Source organism: Lithobates pipiens, unplaced genomic scaffold (assembly GCF_037356315.1).
Source record: "Lithobates pipiens isolate NorthernLeopardFrog02 unplaced genomic scaffold, aLitPip1_a1.2 Scaffold_16, whole genome shotgun sequence".
Taxonomy (NCBI): domain Eukaryota; kingdom Metazoa; phylum Chordata; class Amphibia; order Anura; family Ranidae; genus Lithobates; species Lithobates pipiens.
In genome coordinates this window covers 109,898,605-109,912,955 of record NW_027507748.1, presented here as the reverse complement: position 1 = coordinate 109,912,955, position 14,351 = coordinate 109,898,605, and the positions used below count along the sequence as shown (strand labels likewise).

Sequence of the window (14,351 nt, the reverse complement as noted above, 5' to 3'; positions counted from 1 at the left end):
TCAGTTTATTGGGCCTTTCCATATCCTTCGCAGGATTAACCCAGTAGCTTACGCGTTGGACCTCCCTCCTAGTATGCGCATCTCTAAAGTGTTTCATGTCTCCTTTTTTGGAACCGTTGGTCTGTAACTGATTTACCACCTCGGTGGCATGTCCTCACCCTATTTAGGTTGAGAACCATGAGGAGTATGAGGTACAATCCATTGTTGACTCCCGTAGGTTCTGTGGGCGCATACAGTACCTGGTGCATTGGAAGGGGTACGGTCCAGAGGAACGCTCCTGGGTTTCATCCTCTGACGTACATGCACCTGTCCTCCTCCGCGAGTTCCATAGATGGTTTCCCCTCAAGCCCGGTGGCCCTCCGAGGGAGAGGGGTCATTGGGGGGGGGGGTACTGTCAGGGCTGGCTTAGCCCTTCCTCCTCTGGGCTGGCCATTCAGCTGTCAGCTAATTCCCAGCTCTCTTCTCTTTCCACAGTTACCAGCTGTTCCCCATGATGCTCGTCTGACCTGCCTATTTAAAGCCTTCCAGCTCACTCTTTCCTTTGCCTTTGCGTTGGTCACATCACAAGGAACCATCTCCTGCAGTTTGTTTCAAGACTGGCTTGCTGACATCGCTCCTGGCTTCTTATCTTGCTTGCAGTTGCTCTCCTTGGATCCCTGACTTCTGGACTGGCTGATTACCCGATCTGGTTTATGAACTTTCTTTTTGCCATTTTGATGTACTGGACGCAATGGCCTGAGCACCATTATTCAGCTCATCATCCTGTAACCTTGCGTTAGAGCTTGGGTGAGTTTTTGTCTATATTACATAGCAGCACAGAGACTTCCATACATCGAGATAGAGGCTTGGTTTAGACGTGTTCGCGATCGCACATGCGTAAAATTTAGACAGGGAAGGAAAGAAAGGGCAGAAATTACGTCCACACAAAAGCCAGCAATCACTAGTAAAGATGGCACAGTTGATACCCAGAAGAAGAGAATTTTTACAAAAGCTAAAAAACAAAACTTTTTTTTAGTCACCTTTCAATGTGTAAGGCTTACAAATACATTGTTGGATCATAATATTTTCAAAAAAATAAAAGTCCAGGATTCACTTCCTCTTTGTCAGGGCTGGCTTAGCCCTTCCTCCTCTGGGTTGGCCGTTCAGCTGTCGGATAATTGCCAGCTCTCTTCTTTTTCCACAGTAACCAGCTGTTCCTGATGATGCTCGTCTGACCTGCCTATTTAAAGCCTTCCAGCTCACTCTTTCCTTTGCCTTCGCGTTGGTCACATCACAAGGAACCATCTCCTGCTGTTTGTTTCAAGACTGGCTTGCTGACATCCCTCCTGGCTTCTTATCTTGCTTGCAGTTGCTCTCCTTGGATCCCTGACTTCTGCACTGGCTGATTACCCGATCTGGTTTTTTGAACTTTGGACTGGCTGACTACCCGATCTGGCTACTGGACTCTGGCAATGCTTGACTACGCTTTTTTCCATTTTCCTTTTTATTTTTATTAATAAACAAGTGTGATTTGATTGTACTTCTGTCTCAGTCTGTTTCATGGTTCCTGACACTCTTTAAGTGATACAGTTGAGGGAGTTAAGTGTTAAGTAGGAGATTATAGGTTAAATGCATAGTGTTGGGTGAATTTAAGTGTTAATGGCAAATTTAAGGGGATAAGTTATGTTAAGTGTTTATGTAAATGAGGATTAACCCTTTCACTGCCAAGTCCGTACACCTTACGGACCTACAAAAGTGCCCGTCGGTGGCTAGGTCTGTACGACATATGGACCTCCTTTCTCCCTCTCCAATTCAATGACCATAAGCTTATATTAGAATTGTTCAGCAGACTCTGCTGAACAATTCTATAACTTTGATCAGCGGATTACAACCCGTTGATCAGAGTTATTATCCCCTAATTTGACCGTCCCATCTCCCACCCATGCCACCGCTTCCCTGCTTCTCCATCCCTTCTTCACCCTTCCATCTAAAACTGCCCCCCCCACTCTCCTATCCCCTTCACCCCCTCCTCCACCCGATCCAACCCCCCCTGCAAACCCGCTCCCCGCAGCCACCATCTTTAGTCGGCATTCCCTCCTTTTCCACTTCCACTGGCTTCAGGTGCTGCATGGGGCTTGGGGGGCCCAGATTTTTCCCCCTGCCATTCAGATCACCCCCCAAATGCCCGCACACCCCCAATCCATGGCCGCCACAGCTTTCCTGCCCCCTGCCTCTCCACCCCCGCTGCACCTTTCCATATAAAACTGCCCCCCCACTCTCCTATCCCCTTCATCCCCCTTCTCTCCCCCAGCACTAAATTACCCCCCTCCACCCGATCCGACCCACCCCTGAAAACCCGCTCCCTGCAACCACCATCATTAGCTGGCATTCCCTCCTCTTCCACTTATGCTGGCTTCAGGTTCTGCATGGGGCTTTGGAGGTCCAGATGTGTTCCCCCCCCCAGTCAGATCAACCCCCAAATGCCCCCAAACCCCCAATCCATGGCCGCTCCGAGCGGCATCTCTCATTCCCCTCCCTCCACCTGCAGCATCTCCCTGCACAGATCTCCTATGATCTGTCAGGCTGGAGATTGTGGCTGGGGGGGCGGGGTGTGTAGGGGTGAAGTAGAGGCTTGGGAGGGGGCTGGGGTGGGTGAGGGTGAAGTAGGGGCCTTGGGGGGCTTAGTAAACATGTGTTTACTAAACTCCGACTTGTAGAAGAGAGGGCATATGCATCGATCACTGCTATGTGCCCACTGACACTGACAGCTGATATATTGTAACTGCGAGTGTTACAATGTATCAGACTGTCATTTTCTGAATGAATGGAATCTCTATACAGATTCCTCATTCATTCAAGTAAAGTGATACAGAGAAAAGGGACCATCTTTAGTCCCTTTCTCTGGCTCAAAAAAAGAGATATGGGGGTCTGTTTAGACCTCTGATATCTCACCAAAGACTCCCCCACCCAAGAAATGGAAGGCGCGCACACCTAGTACATTACCAAAGATAATTTAATAATAAAAATATTTTATATATACTCTCCTATCCCCTTCACCCCCTCCTCCACCCGATCCAACCCCCCCTGCAAACCCGCTCCCCGCAGCCACCATCGTTAGCCGGCATTCCCTCCTTTTCCACTTCCACTGGCTTCAGGTGCTGCATGGGGCTTGGGGGGCCCAGATGTGTCCCCCCGCCATTCAGATCACCCCCCAAATGCCCGCACACCCCCAATCCATGGCCGCCACAGCTTTCCTGCCCCCTGCCTCTCCACCCCCGCTGCACCCTTCCATATAAAACTGCCCCCCCCACTCTCCTATCCTCTTCATCCCCCTTCTCCCCCCCAGCACTAAATTACCCCCCTCCACCCGATCCAACCCACCCCTGAAAACCCGCTCCCTGCAACCACCATCATTAGCTGGCATTCCCTCCTCTTCCACTTCTGCTGGCTTCAGGTTCTGCATGGGGCTTTGGAGGTCCAGATGTGTTCCCCCCCAGTCAGATCAACCCCCAAATGCCCCCATACCCCCAATCCATGGCCGCTCCGAGCGGCATCTCTCATTCCCCTCCCTCCACCTGCAGCATCTCCCTGCACAGATCTCCTATGATCTGTCAGGCTGGAGATTGTGGCTGGGGGGGGGGGGCGGGGTGTGTAGGGGTGAAGTAGAGGCTTGGGAGGGGGCCGGGGTGGGTGAGGGTGAAGTAGGGGCTTGGGGGGGCTTAGTAAACATGTGTTTACTAAACTCCGCCTTGTAGAAGAGAGGGCATATGCATCGATCACTGCTATGTGCCCACTGACACTGACAGCTGATATATTGTAACTGCGAGTGTTACAATGTATCAGACTGTCATTTTCTGAATGAATGGAATCTCTATACAGATTCCTCATTCATTCAAGTAAAGTGATACAGAGAAAAGGGACCATCTTTAGTCCCTTTCTCTGGCTCAAAAAAAGAGATATGGAGGTCTGTTTAGACCTCTGATATCTCACCAAAGACTCCCCCACCCAAGAAATGGAAGGCGCGCACACCTAGTACATTACCAAAGATAATTTAATAATAAAAATATTTTATATAAAAGTGGGTACTCACAAAATGCAACTGACAAAAGGCCATAAAAGCACTGCATTGACATGCACAGAACATGGGGTACAGCCGACGCGTTTTGGGGTGCACCCCCTTCCTCAGAGCTAGGCTGGCCTTAAAAACAATGCATAGATATGCACAGAACACAGGGTACAGCTGACGCATCTTGAGGCGCACCTCCTTCCTCAGAGCTGCCCTCCCCAAAAAACGAAAAAAAAAATGTAAAGAGTAAAAAAAATACATAGTAAGACCCCCCCATGTCCACTGGCACTAACCCCTCCAAGGTGACAGTCACCCCCCCCACTCACCCCTCCACGGATACCTCAGCTTCTCCTCCCAGCCAACCTGATCTGTGCTGATTGGCCAGGTGGAGAAGCCGGAAGACGATGGCAAATATTAATTCGCTATTGTCACAAGTGGGTGGATTCGGGGTGCAATGCTCTGCACCCCCCTAGCCCAACCTTTTCCAATCCAATTAGAGCCTCAGTGGCCTAAGGCCTTGTTCACATAGGGCATACACAAAGTACCTTTACAGTGATGCACAGGTCTTCCATGCATCTCTGTGCAGGCAGTCCCATTGATGTCATTTGGGATGTAACACTTGCACCAACAGAGCCATTGCTCCCAATTTTACATCCATGTTGGTCCGCATGTATGTCCCGGAGCTTACACTGCCTGCATTCGGGGTCATGTACCCACACCCACACGGATGTCAGATTGGGAACAGCAGCTATGCCTATGCAGCCATTTCATCCCAATTGACTTTGGATTGCTTGTACGGGGATGTACGGTACACCCGTGCATCCCTGTGTGGGTAAACATGGCCCCTCCATGGGCGTACACTTTAGTATGCCACATGTGAATGAGGCTTTAGTACTAATTTAGCAGGAATTATGTGAGTTACATTGTGTTTATGTGCAATATTAATGATTTTAGTGAAAATAGCGATATGGTGAACATTTGCCCAATTATTGTGGGGCTCAAAAGATCAGTAGCACTTTATTTTATTCTACAGGTCATGTACTTTTAGAAAATGTCTAGGTTGAGGGGTCATTTCATATTCTGAAAGCTATAAGTGAAAAAATAAAAAACCTCCAGATTTTTAGAGAAATGTTTGGGTACGTTAGATTTTCACCATTTTGCAAAAAAGGCGCAATTTAAAATTTATAAATATTTGTTATTTATTAACTCCATACAGATTAAGCTTTTATATTTAGTAGGGATTTAGCAGGAATTTTGTGAAATTAGCTGTGTTTTTATCTGCTAATAATGGTTTTAGTATATTTTTGGCCAATATATTGGTTCTATAAACATTTGCGCAAATACAGCGGGGTCTAAAAAATCTTTTTATTCTAGAGGTCATGTGCTTTCAGAAAATATATGGTTTTGGGGGTCTTTCACAAATTCTGAAAGCTGTAAGGGAAAAAGGAAAACCTTCAGATTGTTTAAGAAATTGGATATTTAAATTTTTGTGTCTGTTCAGTTTTCACCATTTCGCAAAAAGGAGCAATTTAAAAGTTACAAATATTTGTTATTTATTAAGAATTTTGTAAAATTGGCTGTGTTTTTATCTGCTAATAATGGTTTTATTGTGTTTTTTGCAAATATATTGGTTTGATAAACACAACGGGGTCTAAAACATCAGTAGCACCTTCTTTTTATTCTACTGATGTGCAGAAAATATATGGTTTGGGTGGGTCTGTCACAAATTCTGAAAGCTATAAGTGAAAAATAAAAAAAATGGTCTGGCCACCTGAGTGTACAAAATGGAGCACAGGGTCTGGCAGCGAAAGGGTTAAAGTGACACTAAATCATATTCCTATTCTCCAAACGTAATCATTACACATCTACTACTTAAAGTGTAAGTTCACCTTTTGCAGAAAACTCTGTAAGGTAAACTTGCACAGAACCCCCTCCTCACCCCCACCCCCCCAGTCCCGGTGACCTGTTGTGCGGTGATCTCCTGTTCCGAGCCCCACTATAGCCGCATCAGCATTCATGCATCTTCTTCCCCACTGACAGAGGATGGGCTATGCGGGTTGTGATTGCTCAGTGCCACGCCATGTGATGTGATGGCGCCGACCTATTAGAATGCTTCGAAACGTCCCTCCTGCAGAGATTTCTAACGCCCGGACCCCTGATGCAGCTATACTGGGGCTAAGAAAGGGAGATCACCACAATCCAGGACATTCCTCGTGACAGCAATAAAAGTGATAAGAGAATTTTTTATTTTTTTAAAGCGCCCCCCCCCCCCGTTGCCGCGAGCTCATGCAGCAAAGAAAACACACATACGGAAGTCGCATATGTAAACAGTGTTCAGATCACACATGTGAGGTATCGCCACGATCGTCAGAGCGAGAGCAATCATTCTAGCACTCCTCTGTAACTCTAACCTGGTAACCGGAAACATTTTTTAAAGCGTCACCTATTGAGATTTTTAGGTACCGTAGTTTGTCGTCATTCCACGAGTGCATGCAATTATAAAGTGTGACATGTTTGGTATCTATTTACTTAGCATAACATTATCTTTCACATTATGCAAAAAAAATTGGGCTAATTTTACTGTTTCATTTTTTTAAAATTCATGAAAGTGTCCCTTTTCCCAAAAAGTGGCGTTTAAAACACCGCTGCGCAAATACCGTGTGAAATAAAATATTGCAACAGTCGCCGTTTTATTCTCTAGAGTCTCTGCTAAAATATATATATATATATATATATATATATATATATATATATATATATATATATATATAGCACCAAATGTCAAAAATAGGCTTAGTCATGAAAGGGTTAAAAAGTATTCTGTTCTCTTTCTATTGCTTCCTTTGTATGAAATACAAGTGATCCTGCCAGTCCCTCTGTTTTCCTATCAAAAACTGACCATGCATCACAATGTGGTTAGTTTTCTAGCTGGGCTGGAAGCACAGACTTCCTGTCCTCCAAAGGCTTAAGCCTTGTACACACGGTCGGAGAATCCGTCGGGAATGTGTCCTATCGGACCGTGTCATCAGATAATCCGACTGTGTGTGGTATGCATCGGACTGATTCCATCCGAATCTCCGTCGGACCCAATTTTCCAACATGTTGGAAATATTTCCCGACCAACTGGGCCGGTCGGACCTAATCCGATCATGTGTAGAGCATTTAGATCGGACCAAGTGCCACGCATGCTCACATTCAAATTCCGACACGGAAGCGCTCGTTCAGGTAAAACTACTGCTCGTAAGCGATATAGCACATTCGTCACGCTGCAATGTTAAAAATTCTTTCATCAAGCGCATTCTCTTGTTCTTTACAATGCTGCAAGAACGAACTTCTTTTGATGCTCATAGTCACACACACTTCTCCCGAACGGATTTCATTACTCTTTTTTAACCATTTCAGCAATACAATTTTAGTTTGCGTCACATCTACACAATTTTTGCTTTGGTTTTTTATTTTTTTGATGTTTTTGGGGGGGGGGGGGGAATTCCCTAAAAATCTCCTTTAAAGACACTTTGCTCATTTCTCCTTATTTATTTTTATTTTTTTTTGTGTGTAAACTTACAACAACATTATTGTATTTTTTATATTTTCTTTTTCTTTTTTAATCTACAGGAGGTTGTTTAGTGTTGTTACCCCTTGTTATTTAGTTCACTTTGTATTTTTGAAATGTACCTGCCTGCTCACAAATAAACTGTACTTTTTGAAGGAAAACACATTACACAAGTATTTCATCAAACAAAAAAAAATTTATTTTGTTCGCTAGAAACTAAAAATAGGAACGCAGCACTGGAGAAACTTCTTAACTTTGGTGCAGCCTTTGGCCCCCAGGGCAGACATGACTTAATTAGATATTAAAAAATTGGTGACCTGAGGAGTAGATATCTCAGGGAGAGAAGTCTGGTCCTGAAGTCCTAGAGAGCAGGAAATTCAGATGCCATTTCTGTCCCCAAGATGTGGATCTTCAAGAGGCTGCATCTTCTGGCACACCAGACTCAACCCAGGCCATCACTCTCTGGTCTTCCTTTGGGACTTCCCACCAGGCATCCTCCCAGGCTGTGGCTGGGCTCCTGTAGCTGGGGCAGGAGGAGGAGGGCGATGGTCAACCTCCTGGCTGCCACTTGCCACAGTCTCCCCCCATCTGAGGTCATCCTGTGTATGAAAAGGGGACATAGTTTTAGTTTTTTGATCATCAATCACACCATTTTGTGCTCCTGGCTTTTGCTAATTGAATGTTACCAAATAGAACAGACTATCATTCTGACACCAGCATTTTTCTTTCCCGCCCCAAACAATTTTGGTCACTACTGTCTCTTGAGATGTAAACCACTTGGAGAAATCTCAACTTACTGATCAATAAGAACATCTAGTTAACATCATTAAATGTAACACAAGAAATATGTTCAACAATGCAATACCTGTCTCAAGCTGGGCCCCACCACATGGTGCTGCCTGGAAGGCCCAGGTTGGACATCAGAAGCCTCAGCTGGGGTGAAGGATGCCTTGGAGGAAGCCTGGAGAGTGGTGGCCTGGGTACCCCTTGGTCTACCAGAAAATGCAGCCTGTCAAAGTGCACCATCCTGGGGTAATAAACAGCATCTGTACCTGCTCTCAAGGACTCCAGGTGCTTCTTTCTCTCCCTGAAATATGTAAGCTTCATGGCCACAATTTTGCGATTCAGATAGGTCATGTCTGCCGTGGGGACCATGATCCGCAACAAAGCAAGCAGTTTCTCCAGTGCTGCGTTCCTCTTTGATCTGTCATTATAAAACTTGTTGTGGAACTGCCACAGGCAGGGCATCTCCATGTTCAGTTCTATGAATAGCCCCATAAAGTTGGCATTGGTGAATGGATCCATATTGTCTGCAAGACACAACACAAGACAAACCCTCAAATACTAATAATGCAATTAAAATCCCTCCTAATCTTGTCCCACCATCGACCTAGATAGAAGCAGTCTAGTCTAGTGAAGCACCAAGTTAAAAATGTTACCTTCGTTTCCACGTTCGTCGCGTCCGTGCCTCACACTCTCCTCCCAGATCGTACGGACGATACACACGTGTTGCGTTTTATATACAGTGCGCATGTTTGAAACTCCACCCGCCCCTGACGTTCTTTCCAGACTATTCCCCGCCCCTTCGCTTCCCGCACAGTGGGGAGAGCACATGGTGGAGAGAACGCAGGTGCGCACTAATAGTTCCACTAACGATAAGGAGGGTGAGGAAAGCCCGGAGCCTGAAACGTCCTGATCCAGGAAGACAAGATTTAAGGCCTCAAATATGTCTTTTGGAGAGATGTTGGAGATGGTCGACATATTGAACAGGACCGACTATGATGGGAAGTATGGACCTTACCCAAACCCAAATATCAGAAAGGCCAAGATCATGAATAAAGTTGTGAAGAGTCTTCTGAAGAAGTTTGGGGTACGCCGATCCAAGGATCAACTGAGAAAATGCTGGTCAGACCTGAAACTGAGGGAGCACAAGCAGTACCTAAGGATCAAGCGTGTTCTTAAAAAAAGTAAGTAGTTGTCATGTGTTCATATGATTATTCTTGATTGCATACATGCTCCATGTGCTTTGATTTCATAAAGTATGAATTAAGCTGTGGCGCTAAAACCTTTTCTAACAGATATCCTGGTGTCAAAAAGGTGTGTAGAGATCTAATCAGTGTAATAAATAGATGGCCCTGTTTATTGCCCCGGAAAATAATATAAATAAATACTGTGAATTGATGTGAAATGTGTGGTCTCCTGAGGACCACCTTATAGGTGGTACCTACCAAATATTATATATATACTTCTTATAAATGCGTGTTGTGTAGAAAGGACAATTTTTCCTGTTGGCATGCAACTCAAAAAGTACACATGTGTTATAACCAAAGAATAGTGAAAATATTTCATAAAAATGTAAATAAATAAACCATATATGCTAAGTGAGAGAGATCATATGCAAACCACAAGCCACTATATTAGTGGTCTGTAAACTGTGCTCTATATTATGAGTCCCAAGAGTGACAGTCCAAGAACAGCAAAAACAAAAAGAATTCTTTCAATGCCCAAACAAACTTTTTCAAATCGCATCACACAGTTGCTCGAAAAAACGCATAAAGTCTCTTCAAGTAAAAAGGGTAGACCAAAGTGACTAGTGCAGAAAGGTTAGGAACAATCTTCTCCGGTGCGCCACTCAGTGTCAGAGAAATAATTGCGCTCACCAGACAGAGAACCCTGAAAGGGTTAGCCGAGCAGTCACAGTATAAGCCACTGTGCAGCTTTCCTTGGGCTCTGCTCCTGCTGTGCTGGGGGAATGTTCGCTCGGCTTCTTCATACATTCTCCATCCTGACAGATGTGGGACAAGAGGGAGCCAAGGGAGGACACGGGAGCTTAAAATGAAGCCTTCCAGCGTCTTTATTATAAGCTTAACTGTGGATGTGGCTGGTCACACTGACACCGTGCTTCTACTGCAACAAGCCAGCTTCATGAGTGGCTTGTTGCAGTAGAAGCACGGTGTCAGTGTGACCAGCCACATCCACAGTTAAGCTTATAATAAAGACGCTGGAAGGCTTCATTTTAAGCTCCCGTGTCCTCCCTTGGCTCCCTCTTGTCCCACATCTGTCAGGATGGAGAATGTATGAAGAAGCCGAGCGAACATTCCCCCAGCACAGCAGGAGCAGAGCCCAAGGAAAGCTGCACAGTGGCTTATACTGTGACTGCTCGGCTAACCCTTTCAGGGTTCTCTGTCTGGTGAGCGCAATTATTTCTCTGACACTGAGTGGCGCACCGGAGAAGATTGTTCCTAACCTTTCTGCACTAGTCACTTTGGTCTACCCTTTTTACTTGAAGAGACTTTATGCGTTTTTTCGAGCAACTGTGTGATGCGATTTGAAAAAGTTTGTTTGGGCATTGAAAGAATTCTTTTTGTTTTTGCTGTTCTTGGACTGTCACTCTTGGGACTCATAATATAGAGCACAGTTTACAGACCACTAATATAGTGGCTTGTGGTTTGCATATGATCTCTCTCACTTAGCATATATGGTTTATTTATTTACATTTTTATGAAATATTTTCACTATTCTTTGGTTATAACACATGTGTACTTTTTGAGTTGCATGCCAACAGGAAAAATTGTCCTTTCTACACAACACGCATTTATAAGAAGTATATATATAATATTTGGTAGGTACCACCTATAAGGTGGTCCTCAGGAGACCACACATTTCACATCAATTCACAGTATTTATTTATATTATTTTCCGGGGCAATAAACAGGGCCATCTATTTATTACACTGATTAGATCTCTACACACCTTTTTGACACCAGGATATCTGTTAGAAAAGGTTTTAGCGCCACAGCTTAATTCATACTTTATCTCTGACCTACTCCTTTATTTTAAGGGGTAGATTCTAAGCACAGGCAGCTTCAACCTCTCGAGTTTACTTTTTATCTTATTTTTATTTTCACCTGTTTTTCTTTCAGTTTTGCAGTGTATAGGCATTATATCTGTCCATAGCGCAATCTTATTTACCTATTTTCATTTTGCTTTGATTTCATGTTGTGCATTTTAAAATGGCCACTTTCAAGGTCATGGTTTCGTTCGTTTGTATGAAACATCGTTCTGCAGGGAAGTATTCCAGCTTAACAAAGTGTCCCCAATAATGTTCTCACCTTGTAACTCGGCCCAAAAACACAATTGTGCAACACTTCCAAGCAATGTTTCATATTTCTATTTCTGCCCTCTGTGTGCTAATTAATAGTGATGGACGAACTTCCGACGGGACGTTTCGCGAACGCGAAATGCGAACGGACCCAAACGTTCGCGAAACCGAACGTTCGCCGCGGGCCCCATTGACTTCAATGGGAGGCGAACTTTGCAAACCTTCATGTCGAATTTGCGGCCACGTGGTAATTATTAGGGGGTAAAACGTAGTCCCACCATCTGGACAATGACATAATACATGTATGAGGTGAATTTGGGATCGATAACTACAAGCATTTTTATTTTATTTGGGAAATTGTTCTAACAATTCAGGACTATGGAGCTAATGAAGGCAATGGAGGAGAGGGAAGGTCAGGGACCAGGGTAGGCAAAGAAGAGGGTGCAGGAGATGATCACCAGCAGCGTGACATACCGGAATGACACATGCACCGTGATAGAGGCATCTGACAGCAGCACCGTAATACAGAGCACTGACAGCAGCACCGTGACATACAGCGCTGACAGCAGCACCGTGACATACAGCGCTGACAGCAGCACCGTGACATACAGCGCTGACAGCAGCACCGTGACATACAGCGCTGACAGCAGCACCGTGACATACAGCGCTGACAGCAGCACCGTGACATACAGCGCTGACAGCAGCACCGTGACATACAGCGCTGACAGCAGCACCGTGACATACAGCGCTGACAGCAGCACCGTGACATACAGCGCTGACAGCAGCACCGTGACATACAGCGCTGACAGCAGCACCGTGACATACAGCGCTGACAGCAGCACCGTGACATACAGCGCTGACAGCAGCACCGTGACATACAGCGCTGACAGCAGCACCGTGACATACAGCGCTGACAGCAGCACCGTGACATACAGCGCTGACAGCAGCACCGTGACATACAGCGCTGACAGCAGCACCGTGACATACAGCACTGACAGCAGCACCGTAAGCAGCCCCAGGAGGAAGTCAGCACAGCACAGGGATGGTGTGATCCCCTCATAATAAGAACCCCCAGGAGGAAGTCAGCACAGCACAGGGATAGTGTGATCCCTTCATAATAAGAACCCCCAGGAGGAAGTCAGCACAGCACAGGGATATCATAAGCAGCCCCAGTAGAAATATGACACCGCTCAACCTCTTCAAAGAGGAGGGTAGGGGCATATAGTACGGTGTGCTTTTTTGGGTCAAGGAAGTGAGCCAAATGAATTAAGAAGGTCTGTGTGCTTGATTAAAAAAATAGTTTATAGACATATACATGGTCTACTGGTCACATGTGTTGAATTCCTCCGAGATCCATGCCTCATTCATTTTTAGAAATGTGAGGTAGTTAACACTGTCGTGAGCTAGGCGAGTACGCTTATCGGTCACAATCCCCCCTGCTGCGCTGAACGTCCTTTCGGACAGGACACTGGATGAGGGGCAAGCCAACAGTTCGATTGCAAATTGGGCAAGCTCTGGCCAGAGGTCAAGCCTGCCCACCCAGTAGTCTAGGGGTTCATCACTCCTCAGAGCGTCCACATCGGCCGTTAACCCAATGTAGTCGGACACCTGACGGTCTAGGCGTTCCCTGATGCTGGATCCGGATGACACCTGTCGATGGGTCGGCTGAAAGAATGACCTCATATCCGAAGTCACCAACACATCTTCAAACCGGCCTCTTCTTGCAGGCGCTGTTGGATTGGTACCCGCAAATCCTTCTCTGGGAGTGGGAATTGCTCCTCTGCCAGCGCACGCAAAAGCAGAATGCAGCATTTCTCGAAGCAAGGCCTGGAAGTGCTGCATTCTGACAGCCCTCTGCGACGGCGGTAACATTTCCGCCATTTTGTGTTTGTACCGGGGGTCTAAGTACGTTGCCACCCAGTACTGGTCCTTGACCCTCATGCTTTTTATACGGGGGTCCCTATTAAAACACTGGAGCATGAAGGCCCCCATTTGCACTAAAGTGGAAGCGGTGTGGTGGCCTGGCTCCTGCTCATCATCCAGGATAATGTCGTCCTCTTCATTCTCCTCTCCCCATCCTCGCACAACAGGGATCCCAGAAAGGTTTAAAGCATGCTCTTCTTGCTCCTGCTCATCCGCCCCGGCACCATCCTCCTCTGACTCCTCATCAGACTCCTGTTGTTGACTTGTCTCAGATAGAGTAGCCCCCCCTGGGAATTCATCCAGCATTGCGACTTCCTCATCTTCCCGCTCCTGCTCCTCCACAGCCTGATCAATGACACGACGCAATGCACGCTCCAGAAAGAAGGCATAAGGTACCATGTCACTGATGGCGCCATGGCTGCGACTGACCAGTTTGGTGATCTCCTCAAATGGCCGCAGAAGTCTGCATGTGTCGCGCATGAGCAGCCACTGGCGCGGTGAAAAAAAACCCAGCTCCCCAGAACCGTTTCTTTCGCAGAGTTCATACAGGTAGACGTTAACTGCACGTTTCTGCTGGAGCAGCCTATCAAGCATATAGAAGGTTGAGTTCCATCGCGTCGGGCAATCGCAAATAAGACGTCTGACCGGCAGATGGTGTCGCCGCTGAATGTCAGCAAGGCGAGCCATGGCCGTGTAAGATCTTCTGAAATGGGCCGAGATTTTCCTTG

General features: G+C 46.0%; 1 protein-coding gene across 7 annotated transcripts in view; it reads left to right on the top strand.

The window, feature by feature from the left end:
* Positions 1–14,351, top strand: part of CTPS2 (CTP synthase 2) — a 453,041-nt gene that overhangs the window by 418,758 nt on the left and 19,932 nt on the right. For 2 of the 7 annotated variants that reach the window (XM_077480254.1, XM_077480251.1), the window contains one exon: positions 1,184–1,519. The exons of 4 other annotated variants lie outside the window; for them this stretch is intronic. The gene's annotated coding sequence lies outside the window, so the exon portion shown is untranslated. Of the gene's footprint in view, positions 1–474; positions 494–1,183; positions 1,520–14,351 lie in introns of those variants that run through there. One more of the 7 variants, XM_077480252.1, reaches the window with a different exon arrangement.